Raw genomic sequence first — 16,592 nt, 5'->3', positions numbered from 1 at the left:
TCCTTGTACAGTTATCTTGTTTATTGACTATATAGGTCAACAATGGTGTGGGACTATGATTACAGGAAACCAGGAGGAAGCAAAAAAATATAGTTGTATATACTAATAAGGAGGCACTTGCGTGCGTGCGGCTATGGCCCTGGTGGGATCCACTATCATACTCTCCAATTAAAGTCATCTCCTGATTCCTCATGTTCGTTGACCATGTTGACAACGCGGTACGGCGGCGCCACGCCGAGCGCAATTACTCGACGGACGACGGAAAGGGCCTCGCGGGCCCTACAGATGGTCTGATACAGCGCCTGCTACTCATTCAGGAAGCCAGGATCATAGGGCCACATGTCCATGACGGCATTGTCATTCGCTTGTTCGCCAGTGATTCATCCTTCTGCGGGCTGGCACTCATTGAGGAGACGGAGGTTGCAACATAGATCCTCCTGCGCTACTAGCTCTTCCGCCATTAGGGCGTCGAAGTGCGTCTGCACCTGCTCTATGTTGAACACGGCATGAACCGGCTTGGGCGGTGGCGTCGTCTCCTGGTCGGAAGCCACGTCAAATGTCTGATTGTCGTCGCTCACCTCGGCGAGCTTGCTCACGAGCCAGCATGTCCGGCTACTGGACCGGACCACTGCCAAGCTCGAGTATGACCGCCCTGGCCCACCCAGACCGCCTCCCTCGCACGCGCACACTTTCCACCCTAAATGGTCAGCAATGCTAGTTCCGCTTCCCAGTGCAGGCGATTGCTCCGTGTTCAAATGACACAAGTGTCATCTGTCTATCCGTCTGCCGCCCACATTAATGTTATGTAGTTGCCGAGGTGGCTACTCCGACGCCACCTGTCCATCCCTCTGCCGCCCACCATTGCTATATAAACTGCTGCACTGGCCATAGCCGCAGTGTGCATGTAAGTTTTGTCTGAAGTAAAAGTATCTCTACTTTGACCAATCTTATCAAAAAAAGTATCAACATTCACAAAATCAACTGACTAGAAAGAAATCTAACATGCGAAGTAAAAAGGAACAAAGGGAGTACGAAAAGTTTGAGCAGCTTTTTAGCGTTCCTGTACATGGCAATGAAACATACAGGCATGGCAATTCATAGAGAACACTCAAAACAATCGATTATTATGCATCTCAATGATTCACATGTCAGAGCCAATATTTACTTCGCAACTAAAGAATAAAGAAAAAATGATCGATGCTGCTGACAGCAAAGGGCGTCCCGTTCGAAAATATCAAAAGCATGTCTTCTTGCTAACAACAATGAGCAAAATTTGACAAGGTTGTCCCATTCCAAAATGTCAAATGCGTGTTGTTTTGCGTACATCAGTGAGAAAACTTTGACAAGGTTTTCCCATTCCAAAATAGCAAATGTCTATGATTGTTGAATGGGCAGGGTTTGCCATCAGTTTAGACATTGAGATGGCACCTCGTGCTAAATAAATCAGCTGTTCTTTTTGTGAAATTCCACCAAAATCAACAAAATTCACGCGTAGCTTGTATGATTTCGCCTTTATATGTTGCAACGCCTTGAACATATCGGCACCTCCTTTCTTGTGGTGGAAATGAATGATTCGAGAATATTCGATGTATTCGAGAACATTTTATGCAGTTACCATTGAAATGAAGCTGAGCACCCCTGTTTGCATAAAAACAAAAAAAGTAATTATAAAGCAAACTGTACTATGAATTGACAGTTTAAACTAGCAACCTACATGATCCATGCAGAGCACACATTTAAAAAAGTGGAACTCATCGGAAAGAATCCTAAAACAACATTGTATTTGCCATCACAGCAACAAAGATGGAGATCTGTGAGTCCTTCTGAGTTGTGGGCAATAATGTAACCATTCTTCAAATACTCCCTTTTGATAAGAAGAGAGGCTTGTCTTCTTCATCCTGGCATAATCGGAACTAGGAACTTCACATACTCCATATTCTTCTTTAGAGGAGGATGATCATGTTGTGCAGAGATAAGAGGACAACCAAATGTTAGCATCCTTGTTTGCTCGAAAAAAAGGAAAGGAAATATTTAAAACAACACAGATGAAGCACTTCATGACAGTAGCTAAATAGTAGCACAACACCAATAGAGATGACAAAGCTCAATAATATAGATGAAATCCGTGGGCCGGTACCAACCTTTGTCAGGAGGCTTATTGTGTAGAGCATACAGATGAAGCACTTCTCAGGAACCATCTATTGTTATCTACTTTGGTTGCCATGCTTACTATATATACTCCTCGATTAATTTAATGTTTCCAACATCTTCTTGTGCAGTTCCACTAAAATATATGGTATCTTCAAAGTAGATCCATGTTCGCAAGATTAGAGATAATTACAAAGGAGTATTACATTAAGAGTGGACCAAATCAGTGGCAAAACAATTGCTCGTTCCAGCCATAGTAATAAATTAAGATGCAAAACTATATCATTACTTGTCACACACAGTGTTTTGTAGCATGTTATTTGCATTAATAAAGCATGAAAATTTGGACCAACAAAAACTTTTGCATTATTTGGCTTTTTATTTGAATTGGACTTTGTCTATGGTTTCATGTGCTCATGAAAGCCATATTATAGCTCCACCTTCTTTACTTAATCTCCTTGCCCCAAAATTTTGCCCAATGATCATGCCATGTGTGTAGTACAGTACAGAATTTTCTTACAAAAATAGTTTGGCCAAAAAGTATTTTCTAAATTTAGTTTTCCGAAAACCCCTGAATTGAGGTTTGCACTACAAGTACTTGATTTGGGGCATGCAAAATCTTTCAAAGGGTATGGTTGATTCCTATTAGGTATAGGACTCCCATAAACCACAAAAATATAATTTTAAAAGTTATTTTCTTATTTTACTTCAAGGATTTTTCTTTAGGCCAGAAATGGTCTTTAATAGGTTAAAATTATTTTAATGTTTTAAATTTTTTGAGAAAATTTAGGGAAGCTCTATGGACCTATATTGTCCATATATAAGAGTTTCAACACATGGTCATGTTTAAAAAATTGGTCAAATCCCACAAAACCCCCTTCTGGATATTTCAAGCTTTTGAAATATTTACAAAGGGAATATTCTCTAAAAATTCCAAGAAAATTCTATCAAGTCACACATGCCTAATGTGATGATCTTGCAAAGTTTCATACCTATCCAAATAGTTTTGGTTCACAGAAGTGCCCCAAAAACCTCTTTGTCCAGATCCTAGTTTAAACAACTTTACAGTGCCAACATTTTTCATTTGACTGCCAACTTTTCCATTTGACCCCAAAATTTTGTGGACATGCTCACAACCCCAAATTATGACACTACACCAATTGGTGCATCAAGGGGAATTGTTTTGCACGACTAGATCTTGGAAAAGCCATTTATGTTGATTTCTAGGGTTTACAAAAGTTCCATTGGCAACTTTACCCAAATGGACTCAAACTTGGTGGAACACCTTATTTATTCATGCCATTTGACCATGGCATGTCTCATGCAAATAGGAATTCATCTACTTGCCAAAACCAACATCAAACACCTCCAGCCAAAAACATCACTTTGACCTCTTCCACTAATCTCCATGGGCTCAAAATTTATCACAACCCCTCCTAGTCCTCATCTACATCAAGTAACTCTCCCCTGGCCATTGCTCAACGATTGAGGGGTAAAACACCCCCATGTACCTCCCTGGAGAATAACTCCTCTCTCTTCCTCACCTCCCTCCTCACTCAAGTGGCTCTCCAGAGCATCCAAAGCTCCTCCCCACACTCTTTACCCCCCCCCCCCTAGAGCTACCAGACACACTTGACCACGCCCACTTTGGAAAAAAATGGCAATGCCGGCCACACACGCGCTCTGGAGCGCGCTACGGTGCGTTCCCGCACTGCAGTCACCCCTTGCCAACCACCTCCAGCCACCTCGGGCCTCCCCAGCGCGCCCGACAACGCGCCTCGGCATCCGCAGCACAACAGCTGGTCGGCCCCTCCTCCTTCTCCCTCTTCCTACCCTGCTCGCACGCGCACCGGCCACCCGAGAGCTCCAATGGACGAGTGATATGTCTCCAACGTATCTATATTTTTTTCATTCTTCCATACTATTATATTATCTGTTTTGGATGTTTAATGGGCTTTAATATGCTCTTTTATATTATTTTTGGGACTAACCTATTAACCAGAGGTCCACTGCCAGTTTCTATTTTTTTTGCCTATTTTAGAGTTTTGCAGAAAAAGAATACCAAATAGAGTCCAAACGGAATGAAACCTTCGCGATCATCTTTCTTGGAGCGAAAGCAGACTGGAAGACTTGGAGTTGAAGTCAGAAACGCCACGAGGCCTCCACGAGGCAAGAGGGCACGCCCCCACCCTCGTGTTCCCCTCGTAGCTCCACCGACGTACTTCGTTCACCTATATATACTCTTATACCCTAGAAACATCAGGGGGGGCCACGAAACCACTTTTCCACCACCGCAACCTTCTATACCCGTGAGATCCCATCTTGGGGCCTTTTTCGGTGATCTGCCGGAGGGGGAATCGATCACGGAGGGCTTCTACATCAACACCATTGCCTCTCCGATGAAGCGTGAGTATTTTACCGAGATCCAATGAATTGTGGATTTATGAACAATATTATCTATGAATATTATTTGGTTCTTCTCTGAATTCTTATATGCATGATTTGATATCTTTGCAGGTCTCTTCAAATTATTGGTTTGGTTTGGCCTACTATATTGATCTTTCTTGCAATGGGAGAAGTGCTTAGCTTTGGGTTCAATCTTGCAATGTCCTTTCGCAGTGACAGTAGGGGCAGCAAGGCACATATTTTATTGTTTCCATCTAGGATAAAAAGATGGGATTTATATCATATTCCTTGAGTTTATCCCTCTACATCATGTCATCTTGCTTAATGCGTTACTCCGTTCTTATGAACTTAATACTCTAGATGCATGCTGGATAGCGGTCGATGTGTGGACTAATATTAGTAGATGCAGAATCATTTCGGTCAACTTGGCACGGATGTGATGCCTATATTCATGATCATTGCCTTAGATATCTTCATAACAATGCTTTTTTCTATCAATTGCTCGACAGTAATTTGTTCACCCACCGTAATACATGCTATCTTGAGAGAAGCCAAAAGTGAAACCTATGCCCCCCGGGTCTCTTTCCTACTATATTACATCTCTTTTCCATTATATCGTGTCTCGTTTACTATTTTGCAATCTTTACTTTCCAATATATACAACAAAAATACCAAAAATATTTACTTTACTATCTTTATTAGATCTCACTTTTGCGAGTGACCGTGAAGGGATTGACAACCCTTTTATTACGTTGGTTGCAAGGTTCTTGATTGTTTGTGCAGGTACTAGATGACTTGTGCGTCGTCTCCTACTAGATTGATACCTTGGTTCTCAAAACTGTTGGAAATACTTAAGCTACTTTGCTGCATCACCCTTTCCTCTTCGAGGGAAAAAACCAACGCAAGCTCAAGAGGTAGCAACAAGGATTTTTGGCGCCGTTGCCAGGGAGATCTTCATCAAGTCAAGCCATACCGTGTACCCATCATAAACTCTTCTCCCTTGTATTACATTATTTTCCATTCGCCTCTTGTTTTCCTCTCCCCCACTTTTAAAACGATTTTCAAAATCCTTTGCCTTTTCTTTGCCCATGTTCCGTTCGTCTCTTTTTGCTTGCCTCTTGTGTGCTCGTTTGTTAGTGCGGTTTGTTGCCATCATGTCCGAAACTGGGGAGGTTATCATTGAAAAAGATAGTAGTAATGATGGGGGAAACTTTGATGCTTTTGATAATCATCATGAAGAACCTACTATTTTACACACTAAAAAGTTCTGGATTGGTAGTGGTAATATTATTGGAAAAGGAGTTATTCAAGATTTATTTACTTGTGCCGGTGCTTTGCCCACTATGGGTGGGTCTATTCTTCATAGAACTAGTAGTATTGCGGATGCTATATCTTTGCTTGTAGTTGAACTTGAAAGACAATTTATCCACATGCATCCTTTCATACAAAGGATTTTTCTAGAATTTTTCAATATTGAGCATTCTTCTGTTAAGCGAGCGGCTACCATCTTTCTAGAACATGAGTTCAGATTTATAATGAAAGAGGCCAATGGAATTTTTGTGCATTATAGGGTGGATGCTGGCCGTTCTCCCATAGAAGCATTTCTTTTTAATCAAGAAGACATAATGTGTTTACGATCTTTAGATCATGTTGCTTATAATAAAACCTTAGAAAAAGGTTCCTACCCGTGTTCTAGTTGATTGGATTTATGAACTTAAAGATAATTTTGATATTCAAAACAATGGGTTAGGTTTTCCTCTTGAACAAAGGCTCATGAGTTTTTGCCAAAACAAGGCTTATAATGATGAATTGGTTGTGCAATATGAGGGGCCAAAGGAGGAACCAATTCCTCCCGAGCTTAATCTTGGGGACTTTTGTCCCATTAAATTTAGCACTTTTGATTACTTTTACTTGCCACAAATAAAACTTCCTGCTGAACGTAGGGGTATGAGATGAGTTGTTGTGATTTGCCCTAGCATTATTATAGCAATACCTAGATTTATTCGTGTTTTTATGCCTAGCTAGGGGCATTAAACGATAGCGCTTGTTGGGAGGAAACCCAATTTTATTTTTGTTCTTTGATTTTTGCTCCTGTTTAGTAATAAATAATTCATCTAGCTTCTGTTTATATGTGGTTTTATGTCTTAATTAGTGTTTGAGCCAAGTAGAACCTTTGGGAAGACTTGGGTGAAGTCTTCGCGATCTTGCTGTAAAAAACAGACACTTTTGCACTCACGAGAATAGCTGTCATTTTTAACTGGAGAGTGATTTTCGGTCGATTCATTTTGTGGATGATTAATAGACAAATTCCTCACGTTCACCAAGTTATTTCAGAATTTTTCGAGTTACAGAAGTATTCAAAAGTTACATATTGCTACAGACTGTTTTATTTTTGACAGATTCTGTTTTTCGTGTGTTGGTTGCTTATTTTGATGAATCTATGAGTAGTATCGGCGGGGTATGAACCATAGATAAGTTGGAATACAGTAGGTTTAACACCAATATAAATAAAGAATGATTTCATTGCATTACCTTAAAGTGGTGGTTTATTTTCTTATACTAACGGACCTCATGAGATTTTCTGTTGAAGTTTTGTGTTGTGAAGTTTTCAAGTTTTTGGGTAAAGATTTGATGGATTTTGGAATAAGGAGTGGAAAAAGCCTAAGCTTGGAGATGCCCAAGGCACCCCAAGGTAAAATACGAGGACAACCAAAAGCCTAAGCTTGGGGATGCCCCGGAAGGCATCCCCTCTTTCGTCTTCGTCTATCGGTAACTTTAGTTGAGGCTATATTTTTATTCACCACATGATATGTGTTTTGCTTGGAGCGTCTTGTGTGATTCGAGTCTTTGCTTTTTAGTTTACCACAATCATACTTTCTGTACACACCTTTTCGGAGAGACACACATGAATCAAAATTTATTAGAATACTCTATGTGCTTCACTTATATCTTTTGAGCTGGACAATATTGCTCTAGTGCTTCACTTATATGTTTTTAGATCACGGTGGTGGTTTCAATTTATAGAAATTATTGATCTATCACGCTTCACTTATATTATTTTGAGAGTCTTTAGAACAGCATGGTAATTTTCTTTGGTTATAAAATTAGTCCTGATATGATGGGCATCCAAGATGGGTATAATAAAAACTTTCATATAAAGTGCATTGAATACTATGAGAAGTTTGATTCTTTATGATAGTTTTGAGATATGAAGATGGTGATATTAGAGTCATGCTAGTTGGGTAATTGTGAATTTGAGAGATACTTGTGTTAAAGTATGTGATTCCCGTAGCATGCAGGTATGGTGAACCATTATGTGATGAAGTTGGAGCATGATTTGTTTATTGATTGTCTTCCTTATGAGTGGCGGTCGAGGACGAGTGATGGTCTTTTCCTACCAATCTAACCCCCTAGGAGCATGCGCGTAGTACTTTGTTTTGATAACTAATAAAATTTTGCAATAAGTATGTGAGTTCTTGATGACTAATGTTGAGTCCATGGATTATACACACTCTCACCCTTCCACCATTGCTAGCCTCTCTAGTACCGCGCAACTTTCGCTGGTACCATACACGCACCATATACCTTCCTCAAAATAGCCACCATACCTACCTATTATGGCATTTCCATAGCCATTCCGGGATATATTGCCATGCAACTTTCCACCGTTCCGTTTATTATGACATGCTCCATCATTGTCATATTTCCTTGCATGATCATGTAGTTGACATCGTATTTGTGGCAAAGCCATCGTTCATAATTTTTCATACATGTCACTCTTGAATCATTGCACATCCCGGTACACCGCCCGAGGCGTTCACATAGAGTCATATTTTGTTCTAAGTATTGAGTTGTAATTCTTGAGTTTTAAGTAAATGAAAGTGTGATGATCTTCATTATTAGAGCATTGTCCCAGTGAGGAAAGGATGATGGAGACGATGATTCCCCCACAAGTCAGGATAAGATTATGGACTAAATAAAAAAGAAAATAGAGGCCATAAAAAAAGAGAAAAGGCCCAAATAAAAAAATGAGAGAAAAAGAGAGAAGGGGCAACGCTACTATCCTTTTACCACACTTGTGCTTCAAAGTAGCACCATGATCTTCATGATAGAGAGTTTACTATGTTGTCACTTTCATATACTAGTGGGAATTTTTCATTATAGAACTTGGCTTGTATATTCCAATGATGGGCTTCCTCAAAAGTGCCCTAGGTCTTTGTGAGCAAGCAAGTTGGATGCACACCCACTTAGTTTCTTTCTTTTTGATCTTTCATACACTTATAGCTCTAGTGCATCCGTTGCATGGCAATCCCTACTCACTCACATTGATATCTATTGATGGGCATCTCCATAGCCCATTGATATGCCTAGATGATGTGAGACTATCTTCCCCTTTTTGTCTTATCCACAGTTACCATTCTATTCCACCTAAAGTGCTATGTCCATGGCTCACGCTCATGTATTGCGTGAAGATTGAAAAAGTTTGAGAACATCAAAAGTATGAAACAATTGCTTGGCTTGTCATCGGGGTTGTGCATGATTAAATACCTTGTGTGATGAAGATAGAGCACAACTAGACCATATGATTTTGTAGGGATAACTTTCTTTGGCCTTGTTATTTTGAGAAGACATGATTGCTTTGTTAGTATGCTTGAAATATTATTATTTTTATGTCAATATTAAACATTTGTCTTGAATCTTTCGGATCTGAGCATTCATGCCACAATAAAGAAAATTACATAGATAAATATGCTAGATAGCATTCCACATCAAAAGTTCTGTTTTTATCATTTACCTACTCGAGGACGAGCAGGAATTAAGCTTGGGGATGCTTGATACGTCTCCAACGTATCTATAATTTTTGATTGTTCCATGATATTATACTATCTGTTTTGGATGTTTAATGGGCTTTAATATGCTCTTTATATTATTTTTGGGACTAACCTATTCACCGGAGGCCTAGTGCCAGTTTCAGTTTTTTTTGCCTATTTTAGAGTTTTTGCAGAAACGGAATACCAAAAGGAGTCCAAACAGAATGAAACCTTCGCGATGATCTTTCTTGGACAAAAGAAAACCAGAAGCCTTGGAGTTGAAGTCAGAAATGCCACGAGGCATCCACGAAGCAGGAGGGCGCGCCCCCCACCCTTGTGGGCCCCTCATAGCTCCACCAACGCACTTCTTTTTCCTATATATACTCTTATACCCTAGAAACATTAGGGGGAGCCATGAAACCACTTTTCCATCGCCGCAACCTTTTGTACCCATGAGATCCCATCTTGGGGTCTTTTCCGGCGATCTGCCGGAGGGGGAATCGATCACGGAGGGCTTCTACATCAGCACCATTGCCTCTCCAATGAAGCATGGGTAATTTACCAAAGACCTTCGGGTCCATAGTTATTAGCTAGATGGCTTCTTCTCTCTCTTTGATTCTCAATATAAAAAGTTCTCCTCGATGTTCTTAGAGATCTATTCGATGTAATACTCTTTTGCGGTGTGTTTGTCGGGTTCCGATGAATTGTGGATTTATGAACAAGATTATATATGCATATTATTTGGTTCTTCTCTGAATTCTTATATGCATGATTTGATATCTTTGCAAGTCTCCTCGAATTATTGGTTTAGTTTTGGGTTCAATCTTGCGATGGGAGAAGTGCTTAGCTTTGGGTTCAATCTTGCGATGTCCTTTCCCAGTAACAGTAGGGGCAGCAAGGCACGTATTGTAATGTTTCCATCGAGGATAAAAAGATGGGGTTTATATCATATTGCTTGAGTTTATCCCTCTACATTATGTCATCTTGCCTAATGCGTTACTCCATTCTTATGAACTTAATACTCTATATGCATGTTGGATAGCGGTCGATGTGTGGAGTAATAGTAGTCGATGTAGAATCGTTTCGGTCTACTTGACACAGACGTGATGCCTATATTCATGATCACTGCCTTAGATATCTTCATAACTATGCGCTTTTCTATCAATTTCTCAGCAGTAATTTGTGCACCTACTGTAATACATGCTATCTTGAGAGAAGCCACTAGTGAAACCTATGGCCCCGGGTCTCTTTCCTATTATATTGCATCTCTTTTCCATTATATCGCATCTCGTTTACTATTTTGCAATATTTACATTCCAATCTATACAACAAATATAGCAAAAATATTTACTTTACTATCTTTATTAGATCTCACTTATGCGAGTGACCTGAAGAGATTGACAACCCCTTTATCACGTTGGTTGCAAGGTTCTCGATTGTTTGTGCAGGTACTAGGTGACTTGTGCGTCGTCTCCTACTGGATTGATACCTTGGTTCTCAAAACTGAGGGAAATACTTACGCTACTTTGCTGCATCACGCTTTCCTCTTCAATGGAAAAATCAACGGAAGCTCAAGAGGTAGCAACGAGCTCACACCCGCAACACCCTAGCACTCCCCCGCCCTCTCTCTTACTTCCCCTGGTCATAGACCATCTCTACAAACGCCCCGGACAAGCACTCACAAGCCCCCATGAGCCCTAGCAACGACAACGACCTCGCTGGCGCACGACACTACAGAAAAATACACTTCCGTGATGATACATGTTTGTCATAGTAGGTCGTGTTTTCTGTCATGCATGTACATCCATGACGATTTTATGACAGAATCAAGATAGTCATACATGTGCTATCGTAGAAGTGTTCCTGACATTACCAAATTATCATCACGGAAGTGTCCACTTCCACGACGATAAATCACGCGTCACAGAAGTGCCATCAAGGGTGACTGACACGTGTCATCCACCGTAACAGGACGCCGTTAAGCTATCGGGTCCGGTTTTGGATCTGATTACCCGTTAACAGCCATGACTAATGGGGATTTTCCACGTGTAAAATTCTCATTGGCCAGAGGAAACACGTGTCGCCTCACCATTGGGACAGATATCATCCACTCATTGGACAGGAGGCGCCTATGAAACATTGACACATGGCATGGCCCAATAGAGGCCCATTCCGATGAAAAGGTCGGCCCATTTGACTTGGTCAAAAGTTAACGGGTCAGCCCACGGAAAGCCTGTTAACGGCCTATTCGTATATAGCCCATTTATGGCCCGCTAACTCCTGGCCCGTTACGTCCTATCGGAATTAAGCATAGTGCCTTCATTTGGCTGTCCAATATGATTCCAGCCCATTCTAACTTCCGGCCCATGTATTGCCCATGATGTCTTTCGGCCCTTAGGTGGCCCTCTGTAACTCTCGGCCCATTAAAGGCCCGAGATGAAACTGGCCCATAATGAACAGTGTATCGCTTTATACCCATTAACAACCCATTATTACATCAGGCGTTTCTAGCCCGTGTTAAGTTTTGACCTTCTAAGGGCCCATTTATTCTTGGGCTCATTTCTAGAATTCGGTTAGTTATAGTTCGTTACTGGCCTATTTCTTTTGTGGGCCAAAGTCAGCCCATGGTTACATTCAGCCCGTTTGTGGCCGTTAACCCGTTGGGCTATTTTCATAGTTATCAAATGCAGCCTATTAACGGCCCGTTATGGTCCATGAATAGTACGGCCCATGTTTTGCTAAATGATTATACGCCCCGTAGAAGGCCCATGGATCGTACGGCCCATAAAAGACCAATGGATCCTACGGCCCGTAAAAGGCCAATGGATCCTATGACCTATAGAAGGCCCATGGATCATATGGACCATAGAAGGCCCATGGATCCTATGGCCCGTAGAAGGACCACAGATCCTACGGCCCGCAGGAGGCCCATGGTTACAATAGTCCGTGTGTTGCCATGATTATTGTGGCCCAGTTGCCAAAAATAGGTTATTGTGGCCACTAGAAAAACGCAAAAAAAGAACTGTAGTGACTACAAGCAAACAACTAAACAAGACAATAAGGAAATAAATAAGCAAGCAACTAACGCTAGCCTATTATAGCTATTACACATAGTACATACACTTGGCATCAAAGTTCGCCACAAGTGCAAATATAGGGAAGAAAGAAGCATATTACATACACTGGCCGTCAAAATTGGCCACCGGTGCAAATAAACAAGGCAACAAAACAAGTCCATGACTAAAACAACTTCAGAAGAGCTCAAGAAACGTTATCTTGGGTATCCACCATGCTGGCAATAAGCTTAGCAAGCTTATTAGCTTTGTCCTGTTTGGCGCTAAAATCCTCCAACACTTGCCGTTGCACTAGAAAGTATGCATATGAATGCTCTAGGGACTCCCGCAGTCCTTCTGCTTCTTGTCGCAGCACAGCTGATCGATGTTTTTCAGCTTGTAGTTGAGACTCGACAAACGGAACTGATTAAGATAGTGAGTTTGAATAGCTTGTGCAAGCGATAGTGGCCAGTAACTCAAACACTAGACCAAGACTGGACTTTGGGGTTGTCTCGTTGTCTTCAACATAGTCTTCCTTAGCTGTTTTAACAGCTTTGTTGGAGACCAACAAGGACGTCTCACTATCCTCAACCTTATCTGCATTAGTTCGTTTACCATTCCTTAATAAGGCACTCTTCCCCAATATTCTGTCGGCATTCTAAAAGAAGAAACAAGCAGACACATAATAGGTTTAACATGTACTAGTATATGAAACTCATTTCGGTGAACCAGTTCATTAGTAAGGTGGACATGATTAAACTACCAGGTCTTGTATTGCCAAGTACTAGTACATAATAAAAGCATCAAACAAACATATATCTATGTCCTATGGTCACTGCATTGTGTTGCCAAATCAAAATAGAGACACGGTTCAAATCATATTAGTTCAAGACAAAGCAGGAGTGAAAGAATACAAAGCGTGGGAAACTACACGGCACAACAACATTTCAGATGGGTACCACGGGTCTACATGTATAACAACACTATTGGCTCTGTTGTGATGCTAGTAATGTGCATGATATGAGAAGTCAACTGTATACACAATTGAATTTGAAATCAACGGAGCTATTGATAAGAGCAAACCTATTAAAGAAACATGCGTGAACATACATGTTGTGCCATTGGAGTTTCGATTGGATCCTTCAATTTAAAAATAAGTTTGTATGAGTAAATATAGTGATACAAGAGCAAAGCAGTATGCACAATAGCAATGGAATCTTAAATTATAATAGTTGTTCTTCAGGTTTAGGCACTTGTTCTACATGAACAGAGTACAGTAAGACACAAGAATATAGTACTTAAAATAGAAAATGAGCTCATAGACCTTACCACATTCTTCGTTCGTAACCAGTACAGAACAAGGCATTCCCAGTCATCGTCTAGTAAATGTGTCTTAGGAGAACGTAAGGGAATTTGATGAGTTTCTTTGCTGGTGAAGTACGTTTTCTTCAGGTAATTCCGATACTGCCATCAAACATTCTTGAAGATAGCAGAGGTATTAGCACAGGTTACCTCATCCTGAGTTCCAAATCGGTCCTTCTCTATAGAGAAAAATGGGAAAATTTGTTGTATTATAACCATCATGGAGGTAGGATGTATTGGACAAAGCAAAGTATTTTCCATGAATAACATTACTTACACATAACTCCTGGACAAACACCTGCAACTGGCATTTTCCTTCATATTTAGTATAATATTTCCAAGATGGGAAGATACGCACATAGGATTTAACAAAAACAAATACGATAGATGCTAAACTACGACTGGCTGGTTGTGCTTCCTCCACAGGAATAGGCATACTAACGGGTGGAGTTGGGGTTTGTCGTGGTAGTACTGGCCCTTTGGGCACTGGAGCTGCCTTACTAACAGCTCTTGTTTGGGAGCTATATGGTGGAGATGGTGTTGTGTCAACAGGAACTGGGTTACTATCTACTGGGGTTGGGGTTAGATTGGGTGAAGCTGGTTCTCTGTCCATCGCAGTAGGGGTACAATCTGCGAGAGTCTGGGTTATGTGTGGTAGTGTTGGTTCTCGTGCATGTACAACCGGGGTGCTATCTCCACCAAGAGGTAGCACTGTTTTATTTGAAGACTGTGTTTTACTCTGCTAGATACTGGAATCACCCGCTCCAATTCAAATGCCTGATAAACAGGAAATATACTTGAATGTACAGACATTTTATGAGTGACAGATGCAATAGATAGTGTGGAAAAAAGAGGGCATGAAATAGTTAACATGTATATTGTTTAACTAAAACGAATAGTATGACATAATTTCACATATATGATGTCTATCTAAATTGCATAGCATAGCATAACATAATTCAAAGATATGATGGATAACTAAACAGGATCGCCTGACATAATTCACCTACATGTTATCTAAGTAATCAGGATCGCATGATTTAATTCACATATGTGATTTATATGCTAAACAGAGGGCATACGATATGATGTCTGAACTAAGAACATGGTGTTGAATATTGTGTATATGATGTCTAAACTATGCAATGCAAAACACCATATGCATGATATGAGCAGTATAACCGTGCCAAGTTAGAACATACACCTCAGTGGGGGAATAGGACTGGTCATCTGTCTCTGAATCCATCTCTGAGGAGCTATCGGGACCCAACAAGATTTTTCACTCTAGATTTTTTCATCCCCACCCAAATGGCTGATTCACAGGAAGAGTAGTTTAATGTACAAACATTGTCGACCAATGGAAATGTAATGAAGAAAAGGATGGGCAAGATATCATTCAAAAATATGATGCCTGGTTAAACATGATGGCATTGCACACTTCACATATATTATGGCTGGCTAAAAGATATGAGAATGCATAATTCCCATATATGATATAGAAACTAAACATGTGTCATTACAGAACATGTCTAAACTAAGCAGATGACATATATGATGTCAAAAGTAGTCACTGCAAGGCAACATATGGATGATATGACTAACATCATCATGCCAAGGTAGAGCAAATACCTTGGGGGGTAAATAGAACTGCTCAGCTGCGTCTGAATCCGCCTCAGAACAGATATCTTCCTCTGGATTACAATCTGGAGAGGGGGGGAGGGTTTGCCATTGAACCCACCATTGTTTTGCCCCGCAAAACTCTTCTCTTTTTGTCTACATGTTCAGCATGACTGTGTACAATATCTGACATGCATACGAAAAAAATATGGTGAGATTATGTAAGGAGAGCATGCAGAAATTTAGAGTGATGGTAACAACTAGTGGATGGATCCAAAAATAATGATAGTAGGCTGATGATTACTTTAATTTAATAAAAAGACAGATGATGATTTCTTTACTATTTGTTTCCCACCCAAGATGAACAACATAGGCATACCCTAGGTGAAAAAGATATTAGACAGAGAAACTATTCATTGATGCCTCGATATGTGCCCCCCAACTAATTTAGAACTCAAGTTTGAACATTAATTTGGACCTGACTTGGAGTCTAAGAGGTGAACAGGATGATAAAGTAGCAGGTAATTTAAGCAATGCATAACATAAGCAGAAACAAATGAGTGCGACCTCTCTTGTGGACCCATGTACTCCTCAGGTTCATCTACTGAGTCGATAATGGTGATGCCATTGCGGTGGGTGCCAGTGGTAGGGAAGGAGATCTAAGGCGACGAAAGACGGTCTAGAGTCGTTATGTCCGGTTTGGTGGATGCTTCCGTCGATGAAGAAGCTCAGGTGAGGTGGACGACATTGCGGCAGGAGCAGGACAAACCACACAAAGTTCCCTTCGACACCTACGTGTAACTCAAGTAATTCTGTAAGGGATCCTTTGGCTTGCATGATTCTATAAATGCAGGTTTAGGAAAAATACCAGAATAGGATAGGAATGCACATTGTAAATAGAGCATTTTTAAACACAGGATTTCTGTCAATTTGGGTGCTTGGGTCACAGGAATTGGAAGATCAGAGGAATGCAAAGAAACATGGCCAAAATAAAGTGAAACCATATGAAAGCGTGTATAGTTAGAATGTTATTCTGCCACTAATGCACTTGGCCTTGTTTTCATGCATAGGATTCTGAAAAGTAGGTCCAGGTGGATTTTTTGCTCCATTCCTTTCAACAAAATGCATGCATAATTGAATAGTAGAGTGCCATAGCAAAATTCCCTATTTCTATGTTTTTCCGTTGAACCAAAAT

The sequence above is a fragment of the Triticum aestivum genome, chromosome 4B, assembly GCF_018294505.1.
Source record: "Triticum aestivum cultivar Chinese Spring chromosome 4B, IWGSC CS RefSeq v2.1, whole genome shotgun sequence".
Classification (NCBI taxonomy): Eukaryota; Viridiplantae; Streptophyta; class Magnoliopsida; order Poales; family Poaceae; genus Triticum; species Triticum aestivum.
Note: the sequence above shows the minus strand (reverse complement) of the source record.